The sequence below is a fragment of the Zonotrichia albicollis genome, chromosome 17 (genome assembly GCF_047830755.1).
Source record: "Zonotrichia albicollis isolate bZonAlb1 chromosome 17, bZonAlb1.hap1, whole genome shotgun sequence".
NCBI lineage: Eukaryota > Metazoa > Chordata > Aves > Passeriformes > Passerellidae > Zonotrichia > Zonotrichia albicollis.
In genome coordinates this window covers 14075858-14089812 of record NC_133835.1, presented here as the reverse complement: position 1 = coordinate 14089812, position 13955 = coordinate 14075858, and positions in this window count along the sequence as shown.

The following is a 13955-nucleotide window of genomic DNA, read 5'->3' as shown; positions in this document are numbered from 1 at the left end:
TCTATTAAAGCAAAATCAATGCATTAGCATCGAGCTCCTCAGAAGCTGTTAAATTGCACAGCCCAGGCCAGAGTTATGAGGTGAAGTTGCACAAGGTGGGGCCTGTGGTGCCAACACAAGGGCCACAAACACCACAGAAAATCACCCAGGGGAGAAACTGCACATGGGGCTCCTTTCCCTGAGCTTTTGGGTGCAGGGAGAAAATACTGGGCTGCTGGCAGCATGTGGCAGTGACGCTCCCAGCCCTGGTGCTGTCACGGCCGGGAGTTTGGCTGGGTTTTAATTGGAATCTCCATGCAGGGGTTTGCACCTGTGGCAAGGCCAGGCTGTAGGAATTCCCACACAGGAATCTCTCAGGAGCCTCTTCCCACAAAAAGGAGGACTGGGGTTCCCAGCCAGCCTACAGCACCCAGAGCTGGGGCTATTTGGGGCACCAGCTGCTCAATTTTGGCAGGAAATGAGCCTTTATGGTGCCCTCAAGGTGACCATAGGGTTCAGGGCCCCACCCAGGACCCAGAGCTGCAAAGGTTTGGGGAGATTTTGGAAAGGCCAAACCCCCTGAGGGAGGTCAGGTTTTGCTTTGTGTGGGAGCAGCCACTCTGTTTAAAAATCTGGCCACAAACCTGTATCACACGGTGCTAAAGCTTGATCATTTTGCCTGCATCGCTGTCCTCGGGGAGCGTTTTAGGTACACATTTGAATTAAGTGATTTTTATTTTTTTTTACAATACGATATAAAGAAGGGAAAATGTACGTCTCTCCTCTCTTTTCTCTGTACGAAACTGGATGAGTTGATAGTTTTTCTGTCATATAAATCAGGTAGCACAAAAAATCATTGCATCTTTTCTCTGTCGTCGCTACTCAATATCTATCGTTCTGACTTTTATTCTTATTGGAGATCATCAAAACATTAATTAAAAGCCTGGTGATCAAACAGCCGAATATTTATGATTCACGCCCTTACTTATTAACAAGTGGCATATTGATACACCACATATCCAAGCTGTTTATGCTCTTGCACTGAAATAAAGCAGGAAGAATTGTTACCCTTACACACTGCTTTGAAAGATTTATTCAGAAACCAGAGCTCCCTTCCTGCCACCATCCATGTCAAAATAAGCCATATCACCTGAAAAAAAATGTTCTGTTTTAAAACAGGGAGAGGTAATTAGCATCCCTTTGGGGACTAATATATAAGAATTTCACTGGATCAGTCTCAGGTGTTTTTTCCAGGTTTTTTTTTTACTTAAGCTGAGAGGGAGAAGGACACTTCACTTTAAAAATGGCTGTCATTAGTACAATAGTAATTGTTGGGTTAAAAGAATATCTTTGAGAATCTGCTAACAAACCTGCCCAGTAATTACTTGTCAATGCAAGTTATTATGGGTTTTATTACCTACTTGTAAAAGTATTTACAAGACTGACCTCCCTAGCTTTTTTAGAGATCAGGGAGGATATAAAAAGTCATTTTAAAAATCAATAATTATATATTAGCACGATAGGGGGTGAAGCCTTCCAAGCCAGCTTTACAGGCTATTGAGCCCACTCTCATGCATTCAAATGGCAGGATTGTTTCCCTAATTTTTGGCCTCTTTTTCTTTCCTTAATCATGTTTTGATAAAGTGCCATATTTATTGATTACTTCATACCCACAGTTCAGCCCCTAAAGCAGAAGGGGATATTCCCACTGGGAAGCACCCGTGCAGGATTTGCGTGGAAAAGGAGCTGCCCCAGGTGACCAGGAAAAAGAAATATTGAGGTTTTTGTGGGAGCTGCTGAGGGGACACTGGCTCTGTGCTGGTTCCCCTGGCCGGATCCAGCCTCATCCCAGGCACTCAGCGTCATTCTAGGAGTGTTATTTTGGGATCAAAGCTGTTAAGAACACCGGGGAATGAGGAAGGCAGCAGATTTTTGGCAGAGATTGAAGAGGTGGCTCTGGCTGTGCTGTCCCCTGTCCATTTTCCATCGTCACTCCGGGGCTGGTGGAGGGAGATCTCCATCACACAGGGCTTTTGTCCTCACCAACAGATATACGATGCAATTTATATTTAAAATTCTCTCTATAAAGACAGTATTGATCACAGATTCCAGATCAATACGTTGCAATTACAGCAGGCTTTAAAGGCCATCTGTCCCCAAGCAGGAGCACCGAGAGAGCCACTTCCATGGATTGTCAGCAAGTGCTGCTGGTGTGTGCCCACCTTCTCCCAGCACAGAAATGTCATTCCTGCTCCTAGGAAGTTGGGTTTTATGGAATTATGGAATTATGGAGCTGTAACTCCTGGATATTGGCCGCCCCAGAGCCCCCAGACCAGCTCCCCATTCACAGTAGGGTCAGTGACACTGGGGTTTTCCTCACCTGGCTTTTCTGCTCCCCATCACAGTTTGTCCCACAGGTCACAACTTTTCTTGTTCTCTGCTGGAAATGGTCAGTAAGAAGTTCCTGAATTTCACTAGAAATAGGAACATTTCCATAATGGTGCTGAAGAGTTTGAGTTGGATATTGTGGGTGCCAACAGAGCCTTTTTTATGTCACAGAATCATTTAGGTTGGGAAAGATCTCCAAGATCATCGAGTCCAACCTTTTGTGTCAATTTGGACCACAGCAAGTGCAATATTTTTAAACATAACAAAAGAACAAAGGACATGCATCTAAGGCAGATTTCAATTACATTTCATCAATGAGGTCTTGATTTGTCAGCACCTGAACTCAAGACCAGCCTGTTGGTTGATGGCCCTGGGTGAGCCACTGGGTTGTTATTCCAGAAATGCTTCCTGGGTTTTCTTTTTTCTTCATTATTTCCTGCAGTGGAAAGCACACAGAATTTAGAATTCTTATCCTCCAGCTGTCTTCTGAAGGAAAGTGAAAGAATAAAATAATACAAATAATGGGTTTGGAAGCTGACTCACCTGTGCACCCCACACGTGCTGTGCCACATCCCCCCTGACCCTCCCTCCCATTTCAGTCCAATGTCTGAAAAGCAGAGGCCAGATTCTGGATGCATTAATTCCTGTGTCAATCCAGAGCCATTTATTCTGGATGCATTTATTCCTGTGTCAATCCAGAGCCATTTATTCTGGATGCATTAATTCCTGTGTAAAATCCAGTGCCACCCTTTCAAATCCAGCAGATTTACCCTCTGTCTACCCAGCTCCAAATGCCATCCTTGTGGTCCCAACCTCAGATTTCAAACATATTTAGACATTTTTGAAAACAAGTCCAGTAAACTTCAGTCCATAGCTCCAGGCAAATTAAATCTGCACTTGAGAAGGTTTTTAGTTATGTCAGGGAGGTGATTGCAAAATTTTGATGTTGATGTGATCATGCTTGTAAAATAACACCAGTTGTATCACTATAAAGCACTTTATAGTGGTACCTTTCCTTTTGCTCTGCTGGACCACTTTTATACCAGTGCAAGCACTTTCATCCCAGTATCCCTCTGTCTGGTGGTGGATTTTTTGCCCTCATTCTGCCAGAAGAGATGTGAAGAGTAGATGAAGTTTCAGACAACACTTATTTCTTGTACCAAAATGTTTGCACAATATTTTCTTGGAGAGTATTTTTAAAAGTGAACTCGCTGTACCACTGGACTTAACTGCAGAGTAATAAACTTCCAGTTCATCATCCCTCTCAGCTCATGAAATGTCTTTAGGCCTTTGCAAAAAGCCCTGTTTGAGACAACAGATTAAACACTAATCCTGGCGGATCGCACAGCTCCACTTCACACCATCGAGCTGAGCTAACTTTTTTTTTTCCTTTCCTTTTTTGATCTAAGTAAAGGCAACAAATTCTTTCATTAGATTCCTTAGATGAGATAGCAGGGGGAAAAACGATCAGTATTTCATGAAGAAAACGAAAATAACATCTTGCAGAAATGCAGCCACGTTCAAGGCAGGGAACGCTTTCCCCATCCCCACACGGCATCACACATCCCCCCAAATGCCTGAAACGTGGGAGATCTCTCGGGGGCAATATTCTCCCTTAGAAGCTGGTCCAGGTAACATTGAGAATGGCCTGTCTGTGTGTGCCCAGGACATGCAGGGGCACAGGGACATTTCCCCAGCGCCCACCAGAGACGGGCACGAGGTGTGGGTGTGTTTGGGCAGCCCTGCAGGAGCAGTGGGCACTGGTGAGCTGGGCACTGCAGGGCAGCAGGAACCGCAGGATGTGCAGGGCAGGATCTTGGCTCTACCCCACTGGAGTGTGCAATACAGGTTGCAAAAGCTGACAAGCTCAACAGTTCTCATTTGGCTCAGGGTATTCTCTGTCCCATGTCTCTGCTACAATGCGCCCTTTTGTCTTGTGCTCAGGCACCTCTTCTTAATCCTTTGTTGGTCTTTCACTCTGTGTGTTTGTTTTGGGTTTTGTTACCTGGAACGAGTCAGGAGGGACCCGGCCCCGTTTCAGTCCTGGAGCACAGCTGGCCACCCTGCTGAATTTGGGGTTGGGTTTGCTCTGCCCCAGCGCTCGGCGCTCGTTTGTTGTTGGCAGCACCCTCAGGTTCCATCTGTGACCCGTGGTGTCAGGATCCTGTTTGGAAAACAATAAGGAAAATAAAGAATCAAAAGCTCATTTCTCTTTAAAAAAGGAAACAAATGTATATACTCCAAATGGCAAAAAAAGGCAAGATTAAACCCATTTTTTATATGAACAAGGCAGACGGGACTCCTCGCGAGGGCTGGTGGTGACTGTCCCTGGCGAATGTCTCGGTGCTCCTGCACTCATTTTGTACCCAGTGCATGCTGTACAGAACATATTGCCTGCAACTCGGAGGGGAGGGGGCCAAGCTGCTCCTCCTCGGGCACTGCAGCTTGTTTGGATGAAAAGTTGCGCCTTTGATGCATTTTTATACTGTACATATTTGTATATATTAACTATATTGCCATGTTATGAACACAGATTTTGTTATATTTGCTTGTTTCGGTTTCCTACAAAAAAAAAAAAAAAGGTCCATAATGGGGGATATTATTTTTTCTTTTTCCATAGAAAATACGCTTGTAATTTTTGTTTGTTTGTTTTCTTGGTCATCATCTTTTAAAGGCTCATAAAGGAATTAGAGAGGAGTTTTTGGAGGAACTCGGAGAAGCAAGTCTGTGTTTGCATGAGACCTGCCCAATTGCTGGCTAGAAAGGGGGGCGGGGGGAAGAGGGGAAATCTAAGTCAAGTTTTGCTTTTAAAGCATGCTTAGTCCCATGGGAAACTCATACATGTACAATTATTCTCTTTGTATTTTATCTAATAGTGCCTGAATTATTTTTTTTAATGTCTTCTTGGAGGAACAATTCATAATTGTCAAAATTTGAAACATTAGCTTAATTTTGTTTTCATGACCTCTCATTTCTTCTCCTTATTTATTTTGTTGCTGTTTATAATGGGCCCCAAGGCCATCTCTGACATTGCAGTGTTCTTCTTCCACATTAAGGATGTTTTTAAAATTACTGAGATTATTGAGCCAACAGGCTGCTTTAATCAAAACCATGTTTCAACTTGGTTTGGATGATTATGAATGGGCCTTGCATGGAAAAAGCCCTTTCTGCTGGGAGGACCATACCATCTAGCGGCCCCAGAGCTCCATCACACACAGGCTCACTTCTCCAAGCCTGCCTGGCAATTTGGCTCCCAATTATTTGCTTATTATAACCAACTTCAGCTAAACAAATTGATAATGTTAATGGCTTTCCCCCCACCCTCCCTTCGGCTGATTGCTAAATAAATTCGTATAATTTATACTAGAGGAGATTATTGCTTTTATTGTTTTGGGTTCCCCCAAACCAATTATTAACAATCAGGACTATGTATCTCATTAAATTTAAATCAGGTCAAACCTATTTATCTAAGGCCTTTTCTGATTTACAGGAAGATGACTGCATTCCAGAGCATTTAAGATGTATTTCTGTGTATGATTTTGTAGCATTGAAATCTATTAATGGTGATTTTTTTTGTTCTGTATTTTCACCACGGTAAACACATTGTATTAAAAAAAAATCCCTCAACTTTCCCACCGAAAACATTACTTTTTATGCCCAGAGATTTGGGGTTTTTTAATAAAATCACTGCAGTTTTAGAACTGTAATTAAAGCCCTGAATAATAGATCACACATCTTTATCTGTTGTGTTTAAAGGGGAAAAAAAAATAGCCCAAACTGTTCACATAATCCTGAATGCCTCATTTCCATAAAAAAGGTTTCTATACATATATTATTTACATTTTTAAACATGGTAATTCTTCCCTTTGTGGCATAAAATGTCTCTTTTCCACTGCAGCTACTGGAAAGCGACTGCTCACATCTGAAATGTTATCGTAATTTGCATCAGGAAACCCAACTGCAGACATTAAGGACTTGGGTGTGTTCAATTATGATTTTGCTGGAGGCTGTCCCTCATTTTAATGCTGCACTCATTGAACTACCTTTCTGAAATCTAGCTGATACGGCTCACCACAGACATGCTTCACAACATCATTAGCTTTGCAAATGGCTTCATTTCAGTCAATGCAGACTTCAGTTTTTTTGGCCAATTGTAAAATGGAAATTTGAAAAGGGGGGGAAAAAAAAGAAAAAAAAAAAAAGAAAAAAAAAACAGATGCACTTAAAACATGAAAAGAATTATTTATATGATAAAAATATATTTAGATTTTCAAAGCACAAGACTGAACAGAAGTGCTCTTTTTATGCTTTCTGAAGATGTTACTGTTAAAAGTCTTTCTACATCAGGCTTAATAAATCTGTAATGACATTTGATGGATTGATTTTTGTGTGGGTTTTTCTTTTCTTTCGCTTTTTTTTTTTTTTTTTTTTGCCTTTCTTTCTCTGCAGAGAAAGAAAAAGACTGACCTGGAGAGGCTGTGGGAGTGCAAAAACCACAGGAATGTGCCTGATTCAGTAAAACTCACCCAGGATTTCTGCAAGCTCTTTTCCCTTCAATAATAATAATTTAAAGTAAGAAAAAGAGGGGGGGAAAGCAGCATCACCACTAAGCTGTGTTGGTTTCTCCCAATGTTTCCCTGTCCCTCCTCTGGCTGTGGGGTTATTTATGGGGTGGGGGGACACCCCCATCCCACCCCACCCCACACTCCTCTGATCCTGCCACCCTGACCTCTTCCCTTCTTCTTAAAGTGATTTTTTTTCTTTTTTTTTTTTTTTTAAAAAGGAATATATTGCACTCATTTCAAGAAACCCCTCTAGGGTAAAATAAAAAATATATATAGATGGCTAAAATAACAAATGAATCATAAAACTTCGAGATGGAAAAGGACTATTAGATCATCCAATTCATCTTGCTGTCTGCCAATACAGGTTTGCTGCCTTCCCCTGGGCTTTGTCTCGCCTCTCTGGCTCAGCTCCAGCCCTGGGTCCTCTGCCCTTCCCTGCAGGCCCTGAGGGCTCAGGAATGTTTTATGGGATGGGGACAAATCCTGCCTGCAGGAGCCGCACCTGCAGCTCCGACCCCAGAGGCTTCAGAGCCCCACAAAGCTGGAATTCGCTGGGCTGGGAGGGGATTTCACTGGCTGTGGCATCCCTGGGCTGTGGGGTGGGATTGGGATCCACAGGGATCAGCAGGGATCCACAGGGATCCACTGGGATCAACAGGAATCCCCAGAGATCCACAGGGATCTGCTGAGATCCACAGGGATCCAGAGATACCCACAGGGATCCACAGAAATCCACTGGGATCCACGGGGATCAGCAAAAGATCCACAGGGATCTACAGATACCCACAGGGATCAGCAGAGATCCACAGAAATCCACTGGGATCCACAGAAATCCACTGGAATACACAGAAATCCACTGGGATCAGCAGGAATCCCCAGAGATCCTCAGGGATCCACAGGGATCAGCAGAGATCCACAAGGATCCACAGGGATCCACAGAAATCCACTGGGATCCGCAGGAATCCACTGGGATCGGCAGGAATCCCCAGAGATCCTCAGGGATCCACAGGGATCAGCAAGAGATCCACAGATATCCACAGGGATCAGCAGAGATCCATGAGGAACCCCAAAGATCCACGGATACCCACAGGGATCCACTGGGATCCACAAGGATCTCCAAAGATTCCCAGAAATCCCCAAAGATTCACAGGGATCTGCAGGAATCCCCAGAGACCCACAGGGATCTCCAGAGATCCACAGGGATCCCCAAAGACCCCCAGAAATCCCCAGAGCTCCCCAGGGATCAGCAGGAATCCCCAGGGATCAGCAGGAATCCTCACTCCCCCTGTTTCAGAGCCCTGGTGCCCCCCATCACAGCATTCCCAGATCCTGGAGACCCCAAACCAGCTGGAGCAGCTCCCAGCAGCCTGCAGAGACAGCTCTGATTTATTCCAAGGGTTGAACTCGCTCGTCTCCCTTTATTTTTGGTTTTTTTTAATTATTGGTGATTCACTTCAGCAGAAGAACAAACAAACAAACAAATAAAATCAACCCTTCAGCTCCTCAGATGGATGTTTTGGCTACAGGGCAGCTTTGAAAGCTGGTTCAGTTGTTTTTGCTTTCATTTTTTTTTTCTCTGCTCCTCAAAACTGTCTTGATTTAATAAAAGTTAAATGTTTTCATAGGAAAATCAGGCTGGGTGGTTTGTGATTCTTTTATGTACAACACGAATATTACATTATTCAACAATTCAGGAATAAATTTAATTCTGCCTACCTTTGCTGAGTGCTTTACAATGGAATGGTCTGGCAGAGGGGCTGGGGGCTGAGCTGGGACCCCCTGGCTGCAGACCAGGGAATGGGGCAGGCAGAGGGCAGAGCCTGGCACCAGGGGACACCTCTGAGACCACGGCATGGGAGGGACAGACATCAACCCATGGAAATACCTCCAAGCAGTGCCAGGAGGGGCTGCCAGGCTCTCCCAGGGGTGCCCAGGAACAGCTGGGCACGAGGAGCCAGCACGGGGATGAGGGATGGACGTGGTGGGATGGACACAAGTGGGATGAGGAACAAGGAACATAAACCCAACCCAACGGGTTCCACCTCAACATCAGCACAAACCTTCCATGGAGGGGGCACAGCTCCAGGGAGGGCAGGGATGGAGACACCCAAACCCACCTGGGGCAGTTCCTGGCCTGGGTGAGCCCATCCCATCCCATCCCATCCCAATCCCATCCTATCCTAATCCCATCCCATCCCATCCCATCCCAATCCCATCCCAATCCTATCCATCCATCCATCCCATCCCATCCCATCCCATCCCATCCATCCCAATCCCATCCATCCCAATCCCATCCCATCCCCATCCCATCCCAGTCCCATCCCATCCCATCCCATCCCATCCATCCCATCCCAATCCCATCCCATCCCATCCCAATCCCATCCATCCCAATCCCATCCCAATCCCATCCCAATCCCATCCATCCCAATCCCATCCCAGTCCCATCCCAATCCCATCCATCCCATCCATCCCATCCCATCCCCATCCCATCCCATCCCATCCCATCCCATCCCATCCCATCCCATCCCATCCCATCCCATCCCATCCCATCCCATCCCATCCCATCCATCCCATCCCATCCCATCCCATCCCAATCCCATCCCATCCATCCCATCCCATCCCATCCCCATCCCATCCCAGTCCCATCCCATCCCAATCCCATCCCATCCATCCCATCCTCATCCCATCCCAGTCCCATCCCATCCTATTCATCCCATCCCAGTCCCATCCCAATCCCATCCATCCCATCCCATCCCATCCCATCCCATCCCATCCCATCCCATCCCATCCTATTCATCCCATCCCATCCCATCCCATCCTGTGGCTGTGTCCCACAGTTTCTCTGCTCTCTCCAAGCACAGCCCCTGGGCTGTGTTCACCAGGCAGAGCAGGGTGCACCCCTGGGGTTGGGCATTTCAGGTGGCACCGCACCAAGGAAGGATTAAATCACATAAAAGACAGATTTCCCACAGAAATCCACCTTAAATACATTTATTTTTTAGAATTGGATGCCAGCTTTACGTTAATACTCAACTCTAATTTATAATGATGCAAGTACAGCTGCAGTTCCTCAGTTACCAGTCATGGCCCTGCACCAAAAAGTTCTTTTTCCTGTCCAGCTATCACTTATTTCTACTTTTGAAGCATTCACAACCAAATTCTCTCAGTCTGGCTTTCTGAGTGTGCAGTGGTGTGGGGCAGCTCAGGTGGGGTTAAGGTGTCCTGAGACTGAGCTCTATAAATCCAGTGCCAAAAATCATTAACAAATATTAAAAAAAAATAAAAATCCAGAACCAAAACCAAACCCAAAGCATTTCATGCACCAGTATATTCAATATTCCCCTTTAACTGACAAAAGCTTAACAGTGTCACAAGCATTGAAGAATTTTTTTGCTTGTTTTTCCAAGCTAATAAAACACCATAGGTCTGGCTAAACTCATCCAGAACATATTGAGGTTAAATGAACAAAAGGAGAAGCCCCTGAGCCCAGGCAAACAGCAATAATGCCTGCTTGGAGAAGGGGGAAATCACATTTTTATATGAAAAGTCCATCTGTAAGCAATTGTGCTAATGCTTTAAAGATGATCAGCTCAGGCTTTTGGAGTCAAACAGGAAAACAACCCAAAATCTTATCAGGAAGGAGATTTTTCAACCTGAAAACAGATTCTGTCAAAATGTCAAAGGCCCAGATTTAGGTTCTGCCAAAGGAGACTTTAACAAGACGCACTCTGAAGAGAAACGCTGAGTTCAATTACCTCTGAACTCACGGAGCAGCTGGAGGAGAGCAGAAATCCAGCCCCAAACGCAGGAAAACTGAAATTAAACAACGCCCATCTCATCCTCAGCCCTCCCTGAGCACCAGCACGGGGCAGGGGTCCCACAAAGGCACAAAAACCCCAAACCTGAGCCTGGGAATGGTCCCTGGAGAACCCAGAGCCATCAGCGGGAGCAGGAAATGTCCCGGCCTGCTGGGCAAAGCTGGGAGATTTCAGGAGTTCTGGGTGGAGGGGCTGAAAAGAAACAGAAGGCAAAAAAAAAAAAAAATCAAGTTTGGTGAAAATGTATTTCAGCATTAATTATCATTTCACTCACTTCTGATCTTCTCTTTTCCCAAACTATTTATGCTCAACTTTGACATTAAAATTTCATTGGGTTTGCTCAGATCTACTTTATTTAGCAATGTTTAATTAGACTTTTGAGAGCATACATATATATATATTAAAAATTCAGAGCTACCCTAAACTGAAATAATATTTCATGACAAAATGTGATTTTTTAATTTTTTTTTTTTTTTTGCTTTAAGTGCAAGCTCTTTCCTGATTTTCCAGAATGCTCAGTAAACCAAGGAGCCTGTGGTTATCCTGCATGGATAGCTCAGGCTCTGCCCGTTCACTCTTTCCCACTTGTTCCACTGAAGGGATGAAATCACGGGAAAGTTCTTTGCAATTATTCAACAAGACAAAAAAAAATCAGTAATTAGGTCATGACTTTCAGAGAGGATTAATGAAAACATTTTACATGAGCAAAATGAGTTTTAAATGCCAGTGTGGCCCACAATTATTAATGTGGCTGAATCTGCTCGTGCAGAAGGTTCTGTCCTGTCCCACGCTGCAGCCACATCCCTTCATTAACTGCAGGCACAAATAACGTTTGCCAGCTGCTAAACCCAACACATTTCAGGAAATATCGATGGGGACAGGAGGGAAAATGCGGGATAACCTTTCAGGACGGGCGGGTTTGCTCCTGCTCCGGGTTTGCTCCGGGTGACGCCGCAATTCCCGATCACTGAGGGGCTCAGAGCCTCTCTCTGTCCATCGGCGGCGTTTGTGCCATTCGGGATCAATTCGGGAATTTACAGCGAGCGCTGCTCGGGACGCGGCTGCGGCTCCGCTGCTGGGCCGACACCGCCACCTAACGGCGGGCGGGGAGCGCCGGGCAGCGGGAACCGGGAACGGGAACGGAGATCCGAGCCCTGGAACGGGAATGGGAATGGAGATCCGAGCCCTGGAACGGGAATGGGAATGGAGATCCGAGCCCTGGAACGGGAATGGGAATGGAGATACAGAGCCCTGGAACGGGAATGGGAATGGGAATGGAGATCCGAGCCCTGGAACGGGAATGGGAATGGAGATACAGAGCCCTGGAACGGGAATGGGAATGGGAATGGGAATGGAGATACAGAGCCCTGGAACGGGAATGGGAATGGGAATGGGAATGGAGATACAGAGCCCTGGAACGGGAATGGGAGCGGAGATCCAAGCCCTGGCATGGGAATGGGAATGGGAATACAGAGCCCTGGAATGGGAATGGGAATGGGAATGGAGATACAGAGCCCTGGAACGGGAATGGGAATGGAGATACAGAGCCCTGGAATGGGAATGGAGATCCGAGCCCTGGAATGGGAATGGGAATGGGAATGGAGATACAGAGCCCTGGAACGGGAATGGGAACGGAGATCCGAGCCCTGGAACGGGAATGGGAATGGAGATCCGAGCCCTGGAACGGGAATGGGAATGGGAATGGAGATACAGAGCCCTGGAATGGGAATGGAAATCTGGAACCCTGGAGTGGGAATGGGAATGGAGATACAGAATCCTGGAATGGGAATGGAGATCCGAGCCCTGGAACGGGAATGGGAATGGAGATACAGAGCCCTGGAATGGGAACGGAGATCCCAGCCCTGGCATAGGAATGGAGATCTGGAACCCTGGCATGGGAATGCTGTTCCCAGAGTCCTGGCATGGGAATAGGAATGGTGTTCCCAGAGCCCTGGCACTGGAACGATACTCCGGTGCTTTTCCCCTGGCATCAGGAATGATGCTCCAGAGCCCTGGCACAGGGAATGCTGTTCCCAGAGCCCTGCCCTCAGTATCTCCTGGCACAGGGAATGCTGTTCCCAGAGCCCTGCCCTCAGTATCTCCTGGCACAGGGAATGCTGTTCCCAGAGCCCTGCCCTCAGTATCTCCTGGCACCGGGAATGCTGTTCCCAGAGCCTTTCCCAGCCCCTGGAGCCCCGGTGCCCCCAGCGCTGGGATTCTCCCGGGGTGCAGCGCACACCGAGCGCAGGGAGCGCCCAGGGGGGCTCAGGGATATTTGGGAGGTGCTCAAACAGCCCAGGGGAGCTCCTGGAGGCTGCAGGATGGAGCTCTGAGCGCTGGGAAAAGGCGTAAACGGAGGGGAAGCAAAGGGAGAGGGAATGTGATTCCCAAAATCCAGATTTCCTGTGCTGCAGAAAGGGCTGGGGTGGGTTGGAGCGCTTTGATTTCACTCAGATGGGAGGACAAAAAGCTGCTGGGACAGCCCAGAGCTGGTCCCACAGTGAGGACACCTCACCTTCCCCTTTGGATCCTTCCGGGGGCAGCAGCAGCAGCCTGAGCAGGGCATTCCGTGCTTTGTGACGCCCATCCCAGCACCCTCCTCATGGAATTCTGCTCCAGCCGCTCCCCAACTCCTCATTTTTGCTGCATTTCACCCCTGAAAATCTGGGTGAAATCCTGGACTCTGTGCCCACCAACAAAGAACTCCAAACCAAACCAGGCTGATCCCACACCTGACCCTCGTTCCAGATCCCGCGTGTCAAAATGGGCATTGCAATTAGCACGTGATTACCCAATCTGCATAATTACACGTGGTAATCATGCTGCAGCCTGTTTGGAACTGCCAGATCTCATTTGCCCCACTAATCCTGGATCATATGAATATCTTCAGTAGGAACTACTACTTTAGATGTTATGAATTAATATTAAGATGAAATTGAATTAAATGTACTGATTTTAATGTCATGAATGCACTCATAACTATTTTTTTCCCCTGAGAACCATCTGCAATTTAGAGACTTGCTAATCCTAATTAAATGCACTTTTCTCAAGTGTGTGCAAATGAACAGAGAAATCTGCTCGGGAAAGCACTTGCATATTTTCCTTTTTCACAAAGGGGGAGAAGAAACCGTTTGCTGGTTTAATATTAGCTCTTCCTCCTAAGTGAGAACGAGTTGCTTCCTTGCAATTTCAGGACACAGAGCAG